Here is an 18,155-nt window from a genome sequence, read left to right on the forward strand (position 1 = left end):
TACTGTGCCACAGTTCCTGGTTGTTTTCCTCTACTGAGCCGCCACCAGAGGGTGTTGTTTAAAAGTTTTCTCACCTGGACTGTTAAATTGGGGAAACTGATATGGAGACATTGTGTTCTTTTCAACCTGTGGGTAGCATGTGTGTGAGTGTACATGTGTGTTTCGTCTGTTATCAGTAAACTCACAATCGAAACAGACTGATTGTATTTTGAAAGCCTCATAACTGAGCTTCGAACTGTGATACAAAAACATCCGGATATGCAATGTGTTTATAACATTTTAATTGTGACACACAATTAATTTGGCCTCCACCCCCATGACAGTGCAGTTTTTGGCAAACAACAACAATCATAAACTGACCACAGCTTGGTTGGGAAGAACAGTGCGTTAGCATTCACGGTGTGCAAAGACTGTTTGATCCATAACAAGGCTACCTGGAGCCAATGTTTTGTATGTGCTTTGCCAGGTTAGCACCGTGAAACAGGTGGGGATTCAATATTATAACTAGGAGGCGGACACAGATTTAAAACTGTGTTTAGACGTGGCATTTTACGTACACACCTCTCCACTTTTTCCTCCCCCTTGAAGCTACGTACATTCTCTTGTTGGAATGTATAGGGGAGTGATTCATAGGTCAGATCTAATGGAGTCAGTATCAGTGATGCAGAAGCTTATGATTGGCTCTCCTATAGATATGGCTCTCAAAGAGGTTAGGATTCCCTCGTCTCCCCTTCTGACTCGTCTGCAGTCATCCCCAATGACAAGTGTGTATCTGTGTGTGTGTTTGAATGGAAGAGAAAAGGCAAAGTGAATGTGTTGTTTGTATATGTGTCAACAGAACTCCTCTGTCTTATTTGTGCAGGTATGTTTAGCCACACAAAATTGTGTGTGTGTGAGTATACATATGTGAATATATGTGCATGTGTGCCACAGAGAGTCCCACAGTACAGTTGTTTGGAATATTAAATACAGTGCCTTGCTGGCGGCTGTTATAAAATCAAGAGGCAGCATAGCCGAAGTGTGACTCACACACTGACTCACTGAAAGAGCTGCCATGGCGTGTGTATGTTTCGGTGTATGTGTGTAAGTGTGTGTGTGTGTCTCACACTCTGTGGTGCCTCTGGCAGACCCGCTGTGTGTTGCTGGTGTTCTAAGAACTCTGAACCCTGCCACATTCCCTAGATTTCCCACCAGCAAACAAGGTTACATATGTGTGTGTGTGTATGAGTGCGTGTGTGTCTCTTCTGTCCTATAATGGTATATGTATAGTGGATGTGCAATGTCCATGTGTGTGTTTAAGCAAGATAGCATGTTTTCACGTGTAACTACAGAAGTACTGTATGTGTTTCCAGTCATGTGTTTACTATTTCGGAGAGGAGACCTCGAGCTGCTCCTGAGTATATAGCCAACATGTATATAATATAGCAACCGCTCATCCTCCCATATCCCTGATTTATGCACCAACATGAAAGGCAGTGTACCTGTTGTCAAGGGCAGTAAGTCATAACAGTTATTGTACAGTATCTGTCCTGCATTCCAGGACCACAGGTACAAACGTAAATCAGGGATGTTTTCACTTTAAACAAGCGTACAGTATTGTAAATCTGTACATGCAATGGTATGTGTCAACGTTGTGAGCTGTGCTCCGCCACAGTATATCATCTGATGGTGATAAAGCAGAAAGTGACTTCTTATTTACTTTCCAATGTCTTATAGTGGCGTCTCTTGGATATCCCCACTCAGCATAAATCACTGTTAGCAAAAGGCTTAGAGGGAAGTGAGAAACCTGGTGTGGGTGTGTGTTCTCTACAAAGTGATTTTGATGCATGGTCTAATATCCTCACAAAAGTTAAAGACCTGGAAAAGGCCACCCATGCATTCAAAAAGGGCTTATTTATCCAGTTAGAGTTTGTCTTACAGCGTGATTAGAAGGTTTAAGGTCACATTCATAGTTAATTACATGCAAGGTTATAAATACATTTCTAATATGAGACATAATGTTCTGTCACATACTATAGCACAAGGATATGTGTGAAGGCATGCGTGTGTCTCAAATACAAGTGCATTACCCCTGTGTTCAGTAATGTACTGTATGTGCTTCAGAATTTTGTGTGTGTGTGTGTGTGTGTGCATTATTTATTGGACCTGATATCTAGGTTTGGCCTCATACTCTGCCTCAATAAAAAAAAGGTCATGCCTGCACACTTACTCCAAGCCACAAAATTTAATCTGGACAACGTTTCAATCCTTAGTCAGGTCAGAATGTATCATACTCTGCCTGCCAATCTATCCCACCCCGTGGCTGTTAATGATTTCGAAATCATCTGCTTTCAAATGAATGGAAAGGAGAGTGAGAAAGAGTGCGTGCACTTGCATCTATGTATTGCGCAAGATACTTATCAGACAGAGCTGTGTTGTGATCAGTGAGGGAGGCCTTGGCTCGGGCCTGTACAGGAGCTCACAGTCGCTTCAGCCTTGGCGTATACTGTAACTCTGTGTGTGTGAGTGCGTGTGTGTATGTGCGTGTCTGAGGCTCACCGATCCTACCCTGTCTGCCTTGTTTTTCAGTCCGCCTGTCCCGTGCCTCTCATCAGCCGGCTGCCTGGTATCAGTGGGTCATTATGAGTCTGTTTGTGTATTGGCCAACCTGACTCTCCTGCCAGGTGAACAGTGAGTGTATTTACAGTTGACTAACCACTTCCTAGTATAACACTGCTCTCATATCAGCCATAACCTGCAACCCATCAGTCTTATCTATGCTACAGTTCATTACAAAATCAAACTATTTTTGTAAACTTTAACTCCATAAACAATTCCTGAAACTTGACCACAGATTAATTTAACATTGACTGCTATGTTATGTGAGCTATTGCATTTGTTATTGCTATTTAGTGTTACTGAAAATCTGAAAGGACAGCAGTAGAAGAAAAGAGCAGCTTAAAGCCACCTGCTCTGTCCTGTGCATTCGACTTAAAACTGCATTTATTTAAAGTAGTTTTGATTGCAGCCACCTGGTGCTTGTTGCCCACTCAGTAACAGATCTTCATCTGAGTCAGGAGCAGAAGACATGAGGCAGAAAGACAAACAGACAGGCAGAACACATGGTGTCTCCTCTGTTTTATTGTTTACCTTACATTCATACTGGCAGCCAAGACTGAAGCAAGGAAGAAGTACAATGAATAGACAGACAGATATATTCAAAACTGAAAGCATATACTGCAGCTCTTATTCAAAGAAAAGTTTCATTCTTATATCCCATGTTACATAGAGGCTGCTGCAGTCTTCATGTCTCAGGTAAGCTATAGTTCACAAGAAAATGTGAAATGGCTGAATGAGCACACCAGGTCATGAGGAGTTGAAAAAAATATTTGTCTTCCCTCTTGCACAACAAAGACAACATTATCCTTCCACATTTTGAAAAATCAGAACAGAGTGCTTTCCGTGAATGTCGTAAACCCCCCACCCTCCTCTCCTCTCGTTCTCCCCAGGCTGAAAAATAAAGTGAAACCAAAGACAGAATGTGACATGAGAAGCTGTCAGGCCCAGCTCGGGTCAACAGCAGGGGGTCAAAGCTATGTCTGGAACCACCGAGTCACTGAGTGATGTGTTAAGTGTCTCTCAGGGACACTTTAGTACATGACAGCATGGTGAAAAGAGTGTGCACAAGTGAGTGTGTGTGCGCATTTACAGTTTCTCCAAGGTTGGGAAGAGTCCATCAGACAAGCTGGTCTCTTGGGTACATCTCATCCACTTGTAGACTTTACTGACCTCCACTTGCTCCCTTACTGAGTCTCACACAGCATGTCAAAACACAGGCGAGAAGCCAGCTACGGTGTCAGTCTAACCTGCCTTTTAAACAACACAAAAACACTGGGAGCATCTCACAACTGACTTCAAAATACAAAGTGAGGAGAAAACGCACAGAGACTTTCACCAACAGCCACAAGAGGACATGGCCACAAAAAATGTGTGAACATATAATCAAATGCTTTCACCTTCTCACACACAAACACACACACTGTAGTAGTGGCTGTGAGACAGCCTGGGAACAGCTAGTCCACTAATGAGGTCTATCCCATGAGGATTTAGTACTGCACAGAGGAATGCAGGCTCTCCGCTCTCATGACTGACCTGCCCTGACACAATCACACAGAGCTACGTTACTGTCCGAGAGCTGCCCTCTTACACATGAATGAGAATTGATAGAAGGCATCCAAGAATAGGACACTTGTAATTTGCTAGGTACTGCATTAGAAACAAACATAACAAGCACACTGGGGAATTTGACACTAATTTGAGACGAGAGCGAGTGGAGGCAGGAAGAAGGGGGGACGGGCTGAGAAAACAGAATGAAAAGGAGGAATAAATAAACAAGGGTACTGAGGGGTCAGAGAGGGAAAGTGACGGAAAGAGAGGGAAACAGAGTTATGAGGATTATGAATCCCAGAGTTTTATTTGCACTTCACATTTGTTCTTGGGTTTTGGCTCATGATCTGGGTGTGAGAGCCAACTTGAGTGAGTTTACTAGAACAGATCTGGTGTCTGAAGCAGACAGACCCCGTTGCCGGTGGCCTGTTGACGGGGCCTGCTGCTAGCTGATAGACAGACAGCATGGGAGTCCTTCTCTGTCACGACTCCCTCAGAGCACACTCGAGTGAGTTCTGCGCTGTTCAGTGAAAGTTTTGAGATGAATAACTTTATAAGTGTGCTTCAAAACATTTTTGAAATGTACCAGCAGTTGCATAGCCAACCCAAACCATTTGGAGTGTGAATACATCACTTGAAAGTACACATAATCCACTGTGTTCAACTATTAATATAAACAATTCTAAAAAATTTAGTGCTTAGATGAAAAAAATTAAAAACATTATTTATTTTAGAAACCACAATGGACTTTTATGGTTTTACAGTTTGAAAGTAAAATTCCAGATGCTTCTATAATCATCCCGTGACATGTTTGGACTATTCCATAGAGCTCAGACAGTGTATAAAAAGATATGTGAACCACTGGTAGAATAAGACTTAAGAGTCTACAGTCATGCAGCTGTGCTTGTAGCTTAATGCTACTGTCAGCAAGCTAATGTGCTCACAATTTCAATGCTAATACATGCTAATATTTTGCAAGTATATCGTTTACCATGGTCACCATCTTAGTTTAGCATGTTAGCATTCTAACCAAGCAGCAACTATCACAGCTTGAGGCTGAAGCCAATGTGGAAGTACCCTTAAGTGAAATGCCACCAACAGCCACTAGATGCTAGCTCCCAAAAAATCCCCAGGTCCAAGTGTCTCCCATTCACAAAGTGTCAACTTCTCTCTAGAAATACTAAGTCAATAAGTTTTTTCAACAATTAACTATGGTCTCAATCGCTAAATTCAGGCCGTCTAATAAATGTGCTGGTGGTCATTTTGGTAATTATTGCTCCATTAATAAGATTGACAGCTGTGATTGACAGTTCACTCACCTGCTGCTCTATGGCGCCGACCATAAGCAGCAACTCCGGGCTTCAAATCAGTCACATCTTGCTGCATCCATCTTTATATTTATATCGTATTTATTGGATAAGTGAACATTCTGATGACATGCTAGAGGATGTTAAGGGATCATTGTAGACTTACAAATCATCCTGAGGGGAGCATGAATGTCAGTACCAAATGTCATGACAACCCATGTAATAGAGACATTTCATTTATAACAACAATGTTGTCCTGATTGTGGCAATAGAGGTAAGTCATTAGGATTCATCCTCTGGGCACCATGGATATCTGTACTAAATTTTATTGCAATCCATCCAGTAACTGTTGAGAGGAAAAAACTGGGGATTTCCAAGGTCAGTAGGCTTCATCCTCTGCAGAGCATGAATTTCATGGTAATGAATCCAGTAGTTGTTAAGATATTTCAATCTGAAACAAAGTGGTGGACCAACAGATCCCAGTGGGGTAAAAAAAAATGTTTATACTAGACTTTAAGGCCTCTGTTCAGTACAATGGTCTGGTTATTATTAATCATGACATGTTTCATTTGTGGTATGCAGCATACTGATGACTGCCCTAAAAATGACAGTATGCAACCACTGTGCACCCATCCCTAGAAATAAACACTGGGCTGCCGCTAATCGTCCCTGTGTCAGCCATGCGTAACACCATGTCAGAGCCGCCACGCATGCTGAATGCCTTGCCGGCCTTTGTTTTGGAAAATGTGGCAGGGGTTGCCATGGTGCTTGTGTTTGATCTACTATTGTAATTAAGTGAGCCCATTGATTGCACAACGCTTCCCCCTGGCTCATCTCCATCAGCGGACAGCCCTGACTGGACGTCTCATCAAACACCACGTTAACCACTGTATGCGGTCGCCTCCCCACAATGCTTTGTCCTTACATGGCCTAACACGGATGAAAAGGAGCACAGGAAGTGGAGGGGAGGCCAGGGCAATAAGGATCATTTCAGGATTTACCAAAGCTGAGGTTTACAGTTTGAAATGGTTTTGATTCTGAGCTCAAGAGTACTGATAAGTGTTAACTGATTATGGCGTGTGTGTGTGTGTGTGTGTGTGTGTGTGTGTGAGACATACTTACCTTTCACCAAACATATACAAATCAAATGATTAAAGCTTAAAGCAATAGTTTGACATTTTTGGGAAATACATTCAATAAGATGAGAAAATCAGCTTTAATAGTTGTATGCTAAATATTAATACAGCCAGCTGACGATTAGCTTAGCATAAAGACCTGAAGCAGGGCAAAACAGCTAGCTTAGCTCTGCCTAGTGGTAAAAAAAAAAAAAAATCCACCTCACAGCACCTTTAAAACTAATAGTCTGGCACATAACTCCATGTAAAACAACTGGTCAGTTTCACATGGTTTTTGAACAGATAACATTAGTGAGCTATAGGAGCTGGTAGATTTTTTTTACCTTTGGACAGAGTCATGTTTGCCGTTTCTCTCTGCTCCCAGTTTATGCTAAGTTAACAACCTCCTGACTGTAGCTTCATATATAACAGGCAGACATGAGAGTGATATTGATCTCTAACTCGTGGCAAGAATGCAAATAATAAGCGTACTTCCTTAAAATCCCAAAAGTCAAATAATTCCTTTAAATGCTTCAGATGAATATTAAGGGAAATTCCTTGTGATTAAACCATATATTTTTTATCCTTTTATAGCCACATTGTGTGATGACTCTAATTCATCTGAAATCCTGTCAGCTCAGACTGAGGAAGTTCATCAAGATGACGGCATTACTTTGTAAAGTTGTCCTTTGTTTCAATAGTCCAGTCACTGTGTCCTGATGCGTGTCATGCAGCCTGGTTTAAAGTCAATTAGCCCTGCCTTCCAACCCCAGGGGTGACAATCTGGGGCTCACATGTCCCATCAGGGCTGACCTTCACATGAGGGACTGAGCCAACACTCACATATGGCCGAGCCCTGGGGTGGGAAACTGCCTTCTCTGGACAAGGACAGGGCCGCGTGAAGGGTGGAGAGATGGAGCTATAATTTCTCGAGATGGTATTTTCCAGGATTCTGTTTTTGTTGTGGGGGTTTTTTTTTAACTACAAAACTAGGAGTATGAACTATGCTACTATGAACTATGAGGACTATGAGTATATTAAATTAAAAGAGGAGGGAAAGATACATGTAAATTCTCAGGAAAAAGCATTGTGGGTATTGCGGAATATGGTTTTTACTTAATTTATCTGATGCATGTGACTCAGCGAGAGCCCTTTTGCTTTTCTGAACAGAAAGTACTATGAACTTAATCTGAGGCCCTAGAATTCTCTGCAGGGGATTTCCAGGGTAATGAATTTCCACTTTACAGGCTTGTTCTTTGAACCTGCTTGTACAGTTGTGCAATAACTCTACAACTAAATTTAATTCGTAACCACAATTAGAGAAATTATATGGGATTTAGATGACATAGACGTAGTAGGTCCCATGACTTTCTGGACTTTCCTTGAGAATGAAAGTAACCCCCACAGTGAAAGCAACCTTCATTTCTTGCTTAGTAATCCATGGTGGATCAGGTGGAGTATATTTCCTGAAGCAGCAACTAAGATCATCTCCATGCATCAGAAGGCTGGGCATGAAATATAAAACAGCAGACCACCCATCTTTAAACTACTGGATATACCCAAAGTAATTCATTTGTACCAGATTTAATATTTTAAAGTAGCGCTGTCAGAGAATAGGACACAAACAAAGTTAAGATAGGAAGTTAAGACAATTTCACAAGCTTTTAGGGTCAGTAAGAAGGGGCTTCTTATGATACTGAGGTCTCCTTGTGTTGCAGTTCAATAAAAGCATGGAAATAGGTGTGTGAAAGGATCCACTGGAGTTAATCGAGGTGTTTCTAATTTGAGGGTCTATTAAATCGAACTAAATGGAAAAACAGTCCTGTAATGCAGCAAATTGCCTCGGCTAGCCTTTCCAAACAATGTTTACTGCAGTGGATGTGTGTGTGTGTGTGTGTGTGTGTGTGTGTGTGTGTGTGTGTGTGTGTGTGTGTGTGTGTGTGTGTGTTAGCGTGTGTGTGTGTGACGTTTTCAAGCGCTGGTGGCTGCACTGTTGTGCAATTGTGGCCCATTTGCCCAAAGCCAATAGCAACATTCTAAGAAAGAGGAAAGGGGGGTTGTGCTTTGAGAAGGTTTTTTCGCATGTTTTCCCCTTCTATTTTCCACCAGTGTCATTTGCGTTTAATCTGTGGGGCTTGCACAATTTTCTGTTTCATTTGATGTTGAGCAACATGTTGATAAAGGTCACAAACAGTTGTGGCACTCCTTTTAAAAACATCTCACTGGAATACACCGGGGCATGGATATGAATCATGAGCAGAACCTTTTTAATAGTGTTTTAATCATAGTCTACAATGACAAGGTATTGGTGGGATATTTTAAAAGGTCATCTGGTTTGCACAAACGTCTTGCTAAATAGGTGTTGGCTCAACTTGTAAGAGCCTGTAAGTCTGCTTGCATTCCTGCAAAACCATAACCTCTGGGAGCTACAGGTTGCCAGGTGAAAGCCTCAAGCTTTAGTCTGCTCATACCTTGGAAAGCCAAAAATGTAAACTATGGAAAACTGGCATCTGACAAAAATGTACACTGTGTTCAAAATGTTGACCTGCAGAAGATGCAAATGCATTAAAATGACCAAAATTATTGTGTTTAACTAAACTAAAACACTGTAATTCAAAAAAAAAAATCTTTCCTTGCTCATCATTCATAAGCATGAAAGGACAACATCTACAAAAAAGTAATAAAGCTGGATGATATACTGTAAGTGAATTAGATTTATTTTAACCTGCAATAAAAATTGACTCAACCACAGCAAACAGGAAAGCGGAACACTTGTGTTGAAAGATAAATATGAAGGATGATGAAACAGATGTCTCTGTAACAAGTTAACACCGTCAGCACAGAAGTCAACAATGAGCTATGTACAAGTGTATGTGTATTTATGTGTGTTTGTGTGCACTCAAGAAGGGGTTATATCCTCTCTGCCTTACTGGTAAATCTGTGTTTACTGACAGTGCCACAGCCAGAGGGATTTTTGGCAAACAGGAGTAGGTATATGTGTGGGTGTGTTGGGGAACACCAACCAGATTCTGATTTCAGATCACTTTTTCAATTTCCATTACTGTTGTGAAAACGTGGTGAGGCCAAGCTGACTTTAGATCTGTGTCAAGCCGTGACCACGGCAACTGTTATTACCTTTGCCAATGGGAATCCTGTGTTTACTGACCACACAAACACCAGCCAGTCCCTGGTACAAAGATTGCTTACAGTCACTGAGCATACATATGTCAGCCTGTTAGTCAGTGCACTTCCCCATGCAGTGACATACGGATGTCTGCTCCTCCCATAATCAGGATGTAAGTCAGTCATCTGTTCAGTGGTTCTCCTCTGCCCGGTCTAATGCTGTTGGAAAGTCATCCTGTTTAATCGTCACATGTCCATAATTACTGTCCTGTGCCGACAAACGCGGATGGCTTCAAAAGCGAATAACTGCAGCAATGAGCAATGGTGGTTTTTGTGATATAATTATGGAATCTGGCTTTGAAACCAGCACTAAACTTCCACTGCTGTTTGTTCTGCATGTTTTGCACGACATTAAATCTGTTGTTTATAGTGAGGAAAGCTGCAATTTTCAGTTGGTTTATGTGTTTTATCTACAGAGTTGTAGAACTTTTTAAATGAATTTGTCTTCATTTGTACACATCACTGACTCTCTAAGTCATTTTTAGTATTGTGCAAAAAGAGCTAAAACCTTCATATATGAAGAGGTGGGTGTGTTTGTGTGTATACAGTATGTGTTTGTTTATGATTGTTTACATTAAGCCCTTTTCCTGAACTTTCATAAACTGCCTTCACTTTCCTGGTATGCTAATTGTTTGCAAGTAGCTCATCTCAACTCAGGGTCACACACCACATTTTCAATTATTCAACATATGATGCAAAATGTTTCTCCTATGTAACCCGTTCCAACACAAAAACCCAAGGTCACATTTTAATTGGCTGTAGTGTAGCTCTGATACTCTCATATTCCCAGTAATGATGGGTTTCAGAGCTGAGTAAATTCCTAACCACCCGTTTGTCACTTGAGTCATCTCGCCCTGTGCAATCCTTTGTCTGCCAGCCCAATACAAGGCATAACCCACAGACAGTGGCGCTTTTGAAATGCAGCAAATTTGAAATGTAAAAATGTTCCCTTTTTTTCTTTGATTAATGCCCCAGACCACACACTGTGTGGGGGAGCAGTGGAATTTTTCTCCTTAATAAGCATGTTTCAGGTCGAAACAGGCTGTTTTCCTTTCATTCATATTCATGTTGCTTTGTCTGCGAAAACAGGCATGTCTGAATCATCATAGCACATCACAAGGCAACAGTGTATGGATGGTTACTTCAAAGTGAATGTCGTTTATTCCACATCAAAATCACTGAAAATTATATTCATTGTAAGGAAGCATTTGGTTTTCCGAGGCTTCATTACACTGCTGGGTAAAATTATGCCTTTGGCTTGTAGTTACAGTTCAAATAAATCTGCAGCTCAAAACTTTTCTGAGTTACACTAAAACAAAGACGCATAATTTTCCAAATAAAATGAACTTTTTCCCATAAATAAAACAAGGTTTTGGTCCTAAATACATCCCCTTGAACAATGAAAACATATGCTGTGCAGCATACTGATAAGATCTTTTTATTTTCCTTTTCTTGTCAGGCTCTCTCAAACACAAACATGTCTGCCTATGACTCTTGGACAATAACTGGACAGTCTGTGGAAAGAAATATTAACTCTGGAAAGTATGCTCATCCCTTGAATTACACATTCCACCTTCACTTTCAGATATCTTATCTTGACAAATGTGTCATTACAAACATTTTTTCTGACAACTCAGGCCTATATTAGGCATGGAATGCTGTCCTGTATACAACATGGGGAGATGGACAGAGGCACCAATCTTAAAGAGCTGTGGAGAGCAACATCAAACAATAGATAGTTTCAGAGTCACTGCAGCAAGATTCCTGTGGGAGCCCACACTGGCATCAGAAAGGTTTCCTTTACAGTAATATCTGTCTGCATCTTCCTTACCGTAATCCTTGCTGTATTTAAATACTCTGTGCGTCACTATACTAATAACAGATGTAGAGTAAATTTAGATCGTCCCCTCTTGTGATGGGAATTTTGGAAGGCCAATGACATCATGTTTACTGAGGAAGTGGAATGCATTTAAGTTTATGCATTTACACACACCTTCAGGGAAGAAACTGACTTCCTGGTTTGTTTCTGGACCATATTTATATTCCATTACTTACCACATGCAAAAAAGAAAATAAACAGATGTAACTTTTTCAATATAGGTATTGATTTATTTTGCCCATTTTTGCAAATAAAGTCAGAAGCTATTTTTCTCAGGAGCCTTGCTCAGGTACACTTTAATACAAAGACAGAATGTGCTTAAGTTCAAACCACCAAGCTTGTCATTAGTGGGTGACCTGCTCTACCACCTGAGCCACAGCTACCCACCATGTTAGACTCAAACATAGTCTCACAGGCAAGTGTGCCCCTTGAAACACCAAGACAGCACAGGTAGGAGAGCAGATCTCCCCTGTAGGTAAATGTGTCTGTCCAGTGGAATGACAAACATTTGCCTTAAAATGTGTCAGTGCTCCAACAAAATATATCAGAAAATAAGTGAGAACTGAAATGGGGACCATGTGTTGCCCGTCAGACATTCCAACCACTACACAATTGCAACATCAGACTCTTTTTGTTTTTAACAGTTTTTTTTTTCAGGTTGGGAAAGCTGTGTGGAATGTGAGAATGGTGAAACACCAAAGGTGATACATTTACAGTGACTGCATACCCTTTCTACACTCTACTGTTGAGAAATGCTGATGTTTTTCTGATTGCACCTGTTCATTTGACACCAGAAACAATTTTACAAAAGAGACACTAAAGATGTTCCATTATCATTACTGCTGAATATGTAGAAACTTCAATATTATAGAAATAAGATGTGTTTCCTTTAAACATTAAATTCCCCACACGAATACAAATGAAGCAGATGCATTTTGGTTTTAAAATGGATGAAAATGTTTTTTTCACTCATCAGTTTCTCTATAACATACACAATGCATTTGTGCCTCAAATTGACAAAAATTCCAGTGCAGATAGAAAGTTAATAAATCAAAATATTCTACACTTCACATCTACAACACAATTGATTGATATATATGGTTCTGTGCTTATGCATTTCTTGAGGCATTTTTCTAATTAGCATTTAACAACAGAGTGGCACAGCTACAGATATAGAGTAGATCAGTCTAAAGGGATTGCAAACTAAATAAAATTTATTTCTATCTGTTTGAATTTCATTTTGGACTATAGTACGAACTATGACCTGAATCAGAATCAATGTGAAGTGACTGTTAAGAAAATTGGTGGAATAAATCATCTGGGTCTCCAAATGAAAATACAGAAAAGTTTAATTGCATTATTATAATATTAAATTCTCCAAGAAATGTAATAAAAGACTGAGGTGAAATAAAAGGCAGCGCAATCACAGGTTTCATTTTGTTCCTCATCCCAGTGTTAGACCAGATATTATCTCTCTTTTAAAGAATAATGTGGCATTTTGTCTTCAGTGGAAACATCCAGAATGGATTAAAGTCATGAGTATTTGAAGCTCTTTTCCATGGAAATGCTTCTCCCAAGTTACATGATTTGTTATTGTGCTATTGTGTTACATCTTAATATACAGTACCACAAATACTGCACTATACTGTATCTCGCCGTACACTTTTAAATAAAATAATTTAATCTGAGCATCTTACATTGGATGATGATTCGTTTTTGGGGGGCTGCGAGTCTTGTGAAACGTTCAGACCTAAAGTTTCCACTGTACAGCCAGTTAAACAATTTCCATTAAAGATTTCTGAATATTTTGCAGGTGATGCCTCACATGTGCAGCACTTTACCTCGGATGAGTTCAGCCATTACTTCATTCTTGCCTGTATTGTCTCCTTAATAATGAAACAGTATATTTTGCTCCTGACTCTGAAGGGAGATGTGTGCGTTTGATCTATGGCTGCTTGGAACATGTTCTGTCTACTCAAGGTTAGATTGTTTCATTACATCCCATCAATCATTCAGTGATGTAAACATCCCCTGAGCATAACGTTTTGCCAAATGCCCTTTACGGAGTGAGCTAACGGAAGAGGGAGAGACAGAGAGACAAAGAGAGAAGACAGATGATAGCGGATAGAGAGAACAGGAGACTGTGGAAGAGGGAGACACTGAGTCAGAATGAAATATTCTGACTGAGAAGTGTACAGAGATTTGCCGTGTATCCTGGTCTCCCAGTGAGAGAGGATTTGTTTGGGCTGGACAGGATACAGGGGGGTACATCTGGACATATTCAGCCCAAGTACAGATCCTTCTTCCTGTGCTCTGTGGGGACAAAGTGTCCTTTCCACCAGGGATGGTCGTCTCTACAACAGGAATGTCACCTAGAGACTAACATCAACACATATGCTTCTGCATCTATTTATCAATGCAGAAATTTAAAGTGTAATTCTAGTTTATTACAACTTACAACTCTATTGGTACAATAACATTGTACTCACCAAGCTGATTGCTGAAATCTGGGAACGCTGCAACATCACTAAAAAGAAGTTCAACAGACAATCAAACAGACAATCAAACCTTGTCTTCTAGAAATGAAGTTCATGCACTATTAAATTATTTTGCCAAATATGTCTTGAAGGGAGCATAACTGCTGCCTAGATTATGTTTACTAGCAATGTTTTTTCCAGTCAAGAAAGTTCAGGGTGGATGGTCAAGTCAAGTCAATTTATTTATAGAGCACATTTAAAAACAACAAAAACAGACATGGTTCTAAGTATAAAGGGGGAAATTATTAAAACTGTAGAATAAAATAAATATGCGATGGGATTAAATCCTAAAAACACAACAGCATTGCACAGAGAACAAATAAATAATAGGGAGAGAGAGAGAGAGAAAAAAAAGACAGACTGTGACCATTCATGTCTTCATGCTGACTGAAAGGCTGAGGAAAAGAGACGGGTCTTAAGATGGGTTTTAAAGTTGAGATGAAATGAAAAATGTCTTTTTAACCCTTTTAGATCACATCCCCAGTCATATTGTGCACCTATTTAACAATATACACCAAAAAAATACAAAACAATCAATTTCTTTATATTCTTATATCAAAATCCAATCATGTTTTCTTAATGTAAAACAAAATATGATGTGTGCTTACGTAGGCTTGAACCAACCGATTTCAACCAATAATATGACATGACATCCACCTATCAATCAATCTTGAACTTTTAGCAGCACAGAACTAAGATTCATTATGACACGCCCACTTTTCAACGTTCAAATCAAATTCCTCCCAATGTTATGTCACACCTGTCTATCCTGTTTCTCTCAGAAATACGTCACAATACAGATGTTAGATACTCTTAAAATGCCGTTTCATCTAGACTTAAAAAATATCAGTTGAGGGTGGAGGATCTATTAATGAGAGGCAAACTGTTCCACAGTGTAGGGCCGACCATGGAAAATGCCCAGTCACCTCTGGATTTTGTCTGGGAGCGTGGAATGGTAAGCAGTGATTGGTCAGCAGATCTGAGGGGTCTGGTGGTAGAATAGCAGATGAGGAGTTCAGAGAGATAAGCTGGTGTCCATGCAGTGCTTTAAAAACAAATAAAAGAAGATGGTGGGTGAACAAAACACTTTGATACCAGACACTGGGATTCGCATCCTGTTCCACATGTGGTTAGGTTTACTGTAGGTAACAGAAGCACATAAGTTAAAGTCAACCTCCACTCAAAAATGTGTTTTTCTTATTATTAGTTCAGTTGGATGTTTGAGCTTCACTGTGCAGAATGATGTATGTGCAGAGTTTGATACCAGAAGGCTGTTTTTACATTCATCTGCCAAAGGTGGAAAGTTTCTCTAAGAAAGTCTAAGGCATGTATCTACGAGAATGATTTGTGACATCACAACCACTTTGGAGCCAACCGTGGTCCAGTGCACAAGTTACACAAGTGTCAGGTGGAAACTTGAAGTCTCCAGTGCACATAGGGGAGAGTGGGGTAAGATGAGTCCATTGTTACGCATGTTGTCCTCTAGGTAAGGAAAAATGAGACAGAAGTAGAATGAAAACATCTGCCTTTATTTCAGGATGTCACTTATCAAATGAAATTGTAAGAATACATCTATGACAAATGGGCCTGAAAATATGACTTCTCAAAAAAAAAAGCATCCCTGTGGCTCAACTTGCCCCAGGTTAGGGGTAAGTTGATCTGAGTGAGTGGGTAAGTTGAGCCCCCTGGGGATAAATTGACCATCTGATTCATCATTTTCCTTGAATGCAACAGGAGAGACGGTGGTGTGCCATAAAATTCTTGAACCAATCTCGACCTAAGAAAGTAGGTTATAATCCATTCTAACATGGTGCTGTATTAAACTACACAAGGTAAATTAGTCAATGCAAGGGTTCTGCTAATCGATTCCACTTTGTATCAATTCCCAGTTTTGATTCCAATATGATAAAAAAAAAGGTCAAATGTTTAGATAAAAATATCTTTATTCTTTTAAGCTTTTACTTTGACTTTTATTGTTTCATTAAAATAAGTAAATTCAAAGTCTTTTTAACTGAACATTGTGCTTTTGTTCTGAGTACTTTCTGTCTCATCTTTTCCTCAATGACATAGTGTGCTTTCACTGTAAAGGCCAATTCATGGACTCGCACGCAGATGTGCACGCGGTTCCATTCATACTTTTTTTGGAAGTGCGCAGACACAGACATGTCACATGTGCACTAGTAAACAGGGTTGCAGCATGATAACTTTCCAGAGTTATAAAATCCAGTCTGTGAATATTACGAACCGCGCAGTGTTTCTCTGATCAGCCTTTAAATGCAAGAATCTGTTACTCCAACCGGACTGCTGGATCGTATTTCATTTAGTCTCACTTGCACTTTAAACAACACACTCACACCAAACAGGCCCTTGTATTGTTTTACACAGGACTGTTTTCAGTCTGAATGCAGCTGAGGAGCTCCTGTATGTTGCTGAACAACAAGAATAAGTTTAAAAAGAAAATCGACAGCAGAAAACAGAAAACAGTAACTTACATTAATACAGAGTGTGTCCCAGCTTGGTATCGCTGGCTCTACTGGAGGTGCTATCGACGTGCTAACGCTAGCTGGAGACCAACGTCGTGCTGCCTTAAATGTTTGGTCAGATTTAATGTGCAGCCTGACTTACAGCTAATTAGCTTCCAACATGCATTGCACTTTGTCTTGACGTTTTCTTTAATAAAATGAAGCTACACTTTACAGTGTTTATTGCAGTCCATCTTTCACTCAGTAGTGTTGTGATGTTAGCCATACATGCTCACATGTAAACAAACCGACACGCTGTTGCGTTGATGCATGACGTAGACATATCCTGGCAGATAGCCATGTCCTTGCAGATATGTAGCGCATTTAGAAACTTATAAGCAGAATCGAAATTAAAATGTCTTAATGATTCCTTTGGAATCTGAATTTTGGAACCGGTTCTAATTTGGAACCAGTTCTCGATGCCCAACCTTAGTCAATTCTGACCTGCTAAGTCATATAATTTCCTGCACACCCTACCTGCTACACCCTTCTCTTTCCAGTTGTTGTGGACAAGAATGTGGTTTCTTTCTGCCAATTCCATTGCCAGCTCACATAATTTCTTTGGAGTGAGTCCATGGAACTGGTCAGCCAGCTTCTTGTTATGGTCTGCAAGCTCCTTCTCTACCTCCTCTGTGAGGACCCTTTTTGCTTCTGCTGTTCCACTGTTTTTTACTTCCTATACCTCCGTTTCATGATCTATCAATAATTCTGTCTTTTGCCACTGATCTGATGGATTTTCCATTCTTGACATCATTGGCTGCTCTCTCCATCTCTTCAAGGGGTGTTGAGCCCCAAATAGTTTTTCACTTGTAGGTTCTTGGCATGATAGCTTTCGTACAATGTTTAAGTTGAACCATTGGCTCAATTTATCCCAAAGCCTTTGCCCCATAGCAACCATTTTGGGAAAAAAATGCCTAGCTTAGCAATTCAAGCTACTCTTTTATAAGTGATTCACATGGTTTTATACATTAGCAAATCACCAATATGTATAATACATATTTTTGACTTCGACAAATTTGCTTTGATATAACAGTCATTATACCTCTAATGTGCTTCTCTCCATCACAGCGAGATAGACATGATGGGTGCTTCCTGAATTTAAGGTCACATGACAAAACATGTGCACAGTTGTCCAAATACAGCGGGTGGGTCAACTTACCCACTGGCTCATCTTATCCACTATCCCCTACACTGAGAATGGACTTAACAGTGAAGTAGGAGACATCTTGTATCCAGCTGTTAAATTTTTTAAATTGCAAATATTTGCATATTCATAGATTCTGGATTTTTTTCAAATGATGAAGAATGAGTAGATGTCATTTTTATAATTTTAAGTTAACAGAACTTTTTTTAAAAAAAAGAAAACATGTCTGGGAGAGAACTTCAAGGTTAGGAAAAGATTGTTATTTCAGTTAAATGTTTATAAAGTAAAAATATACTTTACGTCACTTTTGACATTTTCAATA

The 18,155-nt window shown here is 40.0% G+C and overlaps 1 long non-coding RNA gene across 1 annotated transcript; it reads right to left on the reverse strand.

Annotated features, from left to right (window-relative positions):
* Positions 1-3,117: 3,117 nt before the first annotated feature.
* LOC122970413 lies at positions 3,118-17,949 on the reverse strand. The gene is made up of 3 exons (XR_006399198.1): positions 17,167-17,949; positions 14,120-14,157; positions 3,118-3,849 (listed from the first exon to the last, which is right to left on the reverse strand). It is a non-coding gene; the product is annotated as an uncharacterized LOC122970413 (long non-coding RNA).
* Between the last annotated feature and the right edge of the window lie 206 nt (positions 17,950-18,155).

Source organism: Thunnus albacares, chromosome 19, assembly GCF_914725855.1.
Source record: "Thunnus albacares chromosome 19, fThuAlb1.1, whole genome shotgun sequence".
NCBI lineage: Eukaryota > Metazoa > Chordata > Actinopteri > Scombriformes > Scombridae > Thunnus > Thunnus albacares.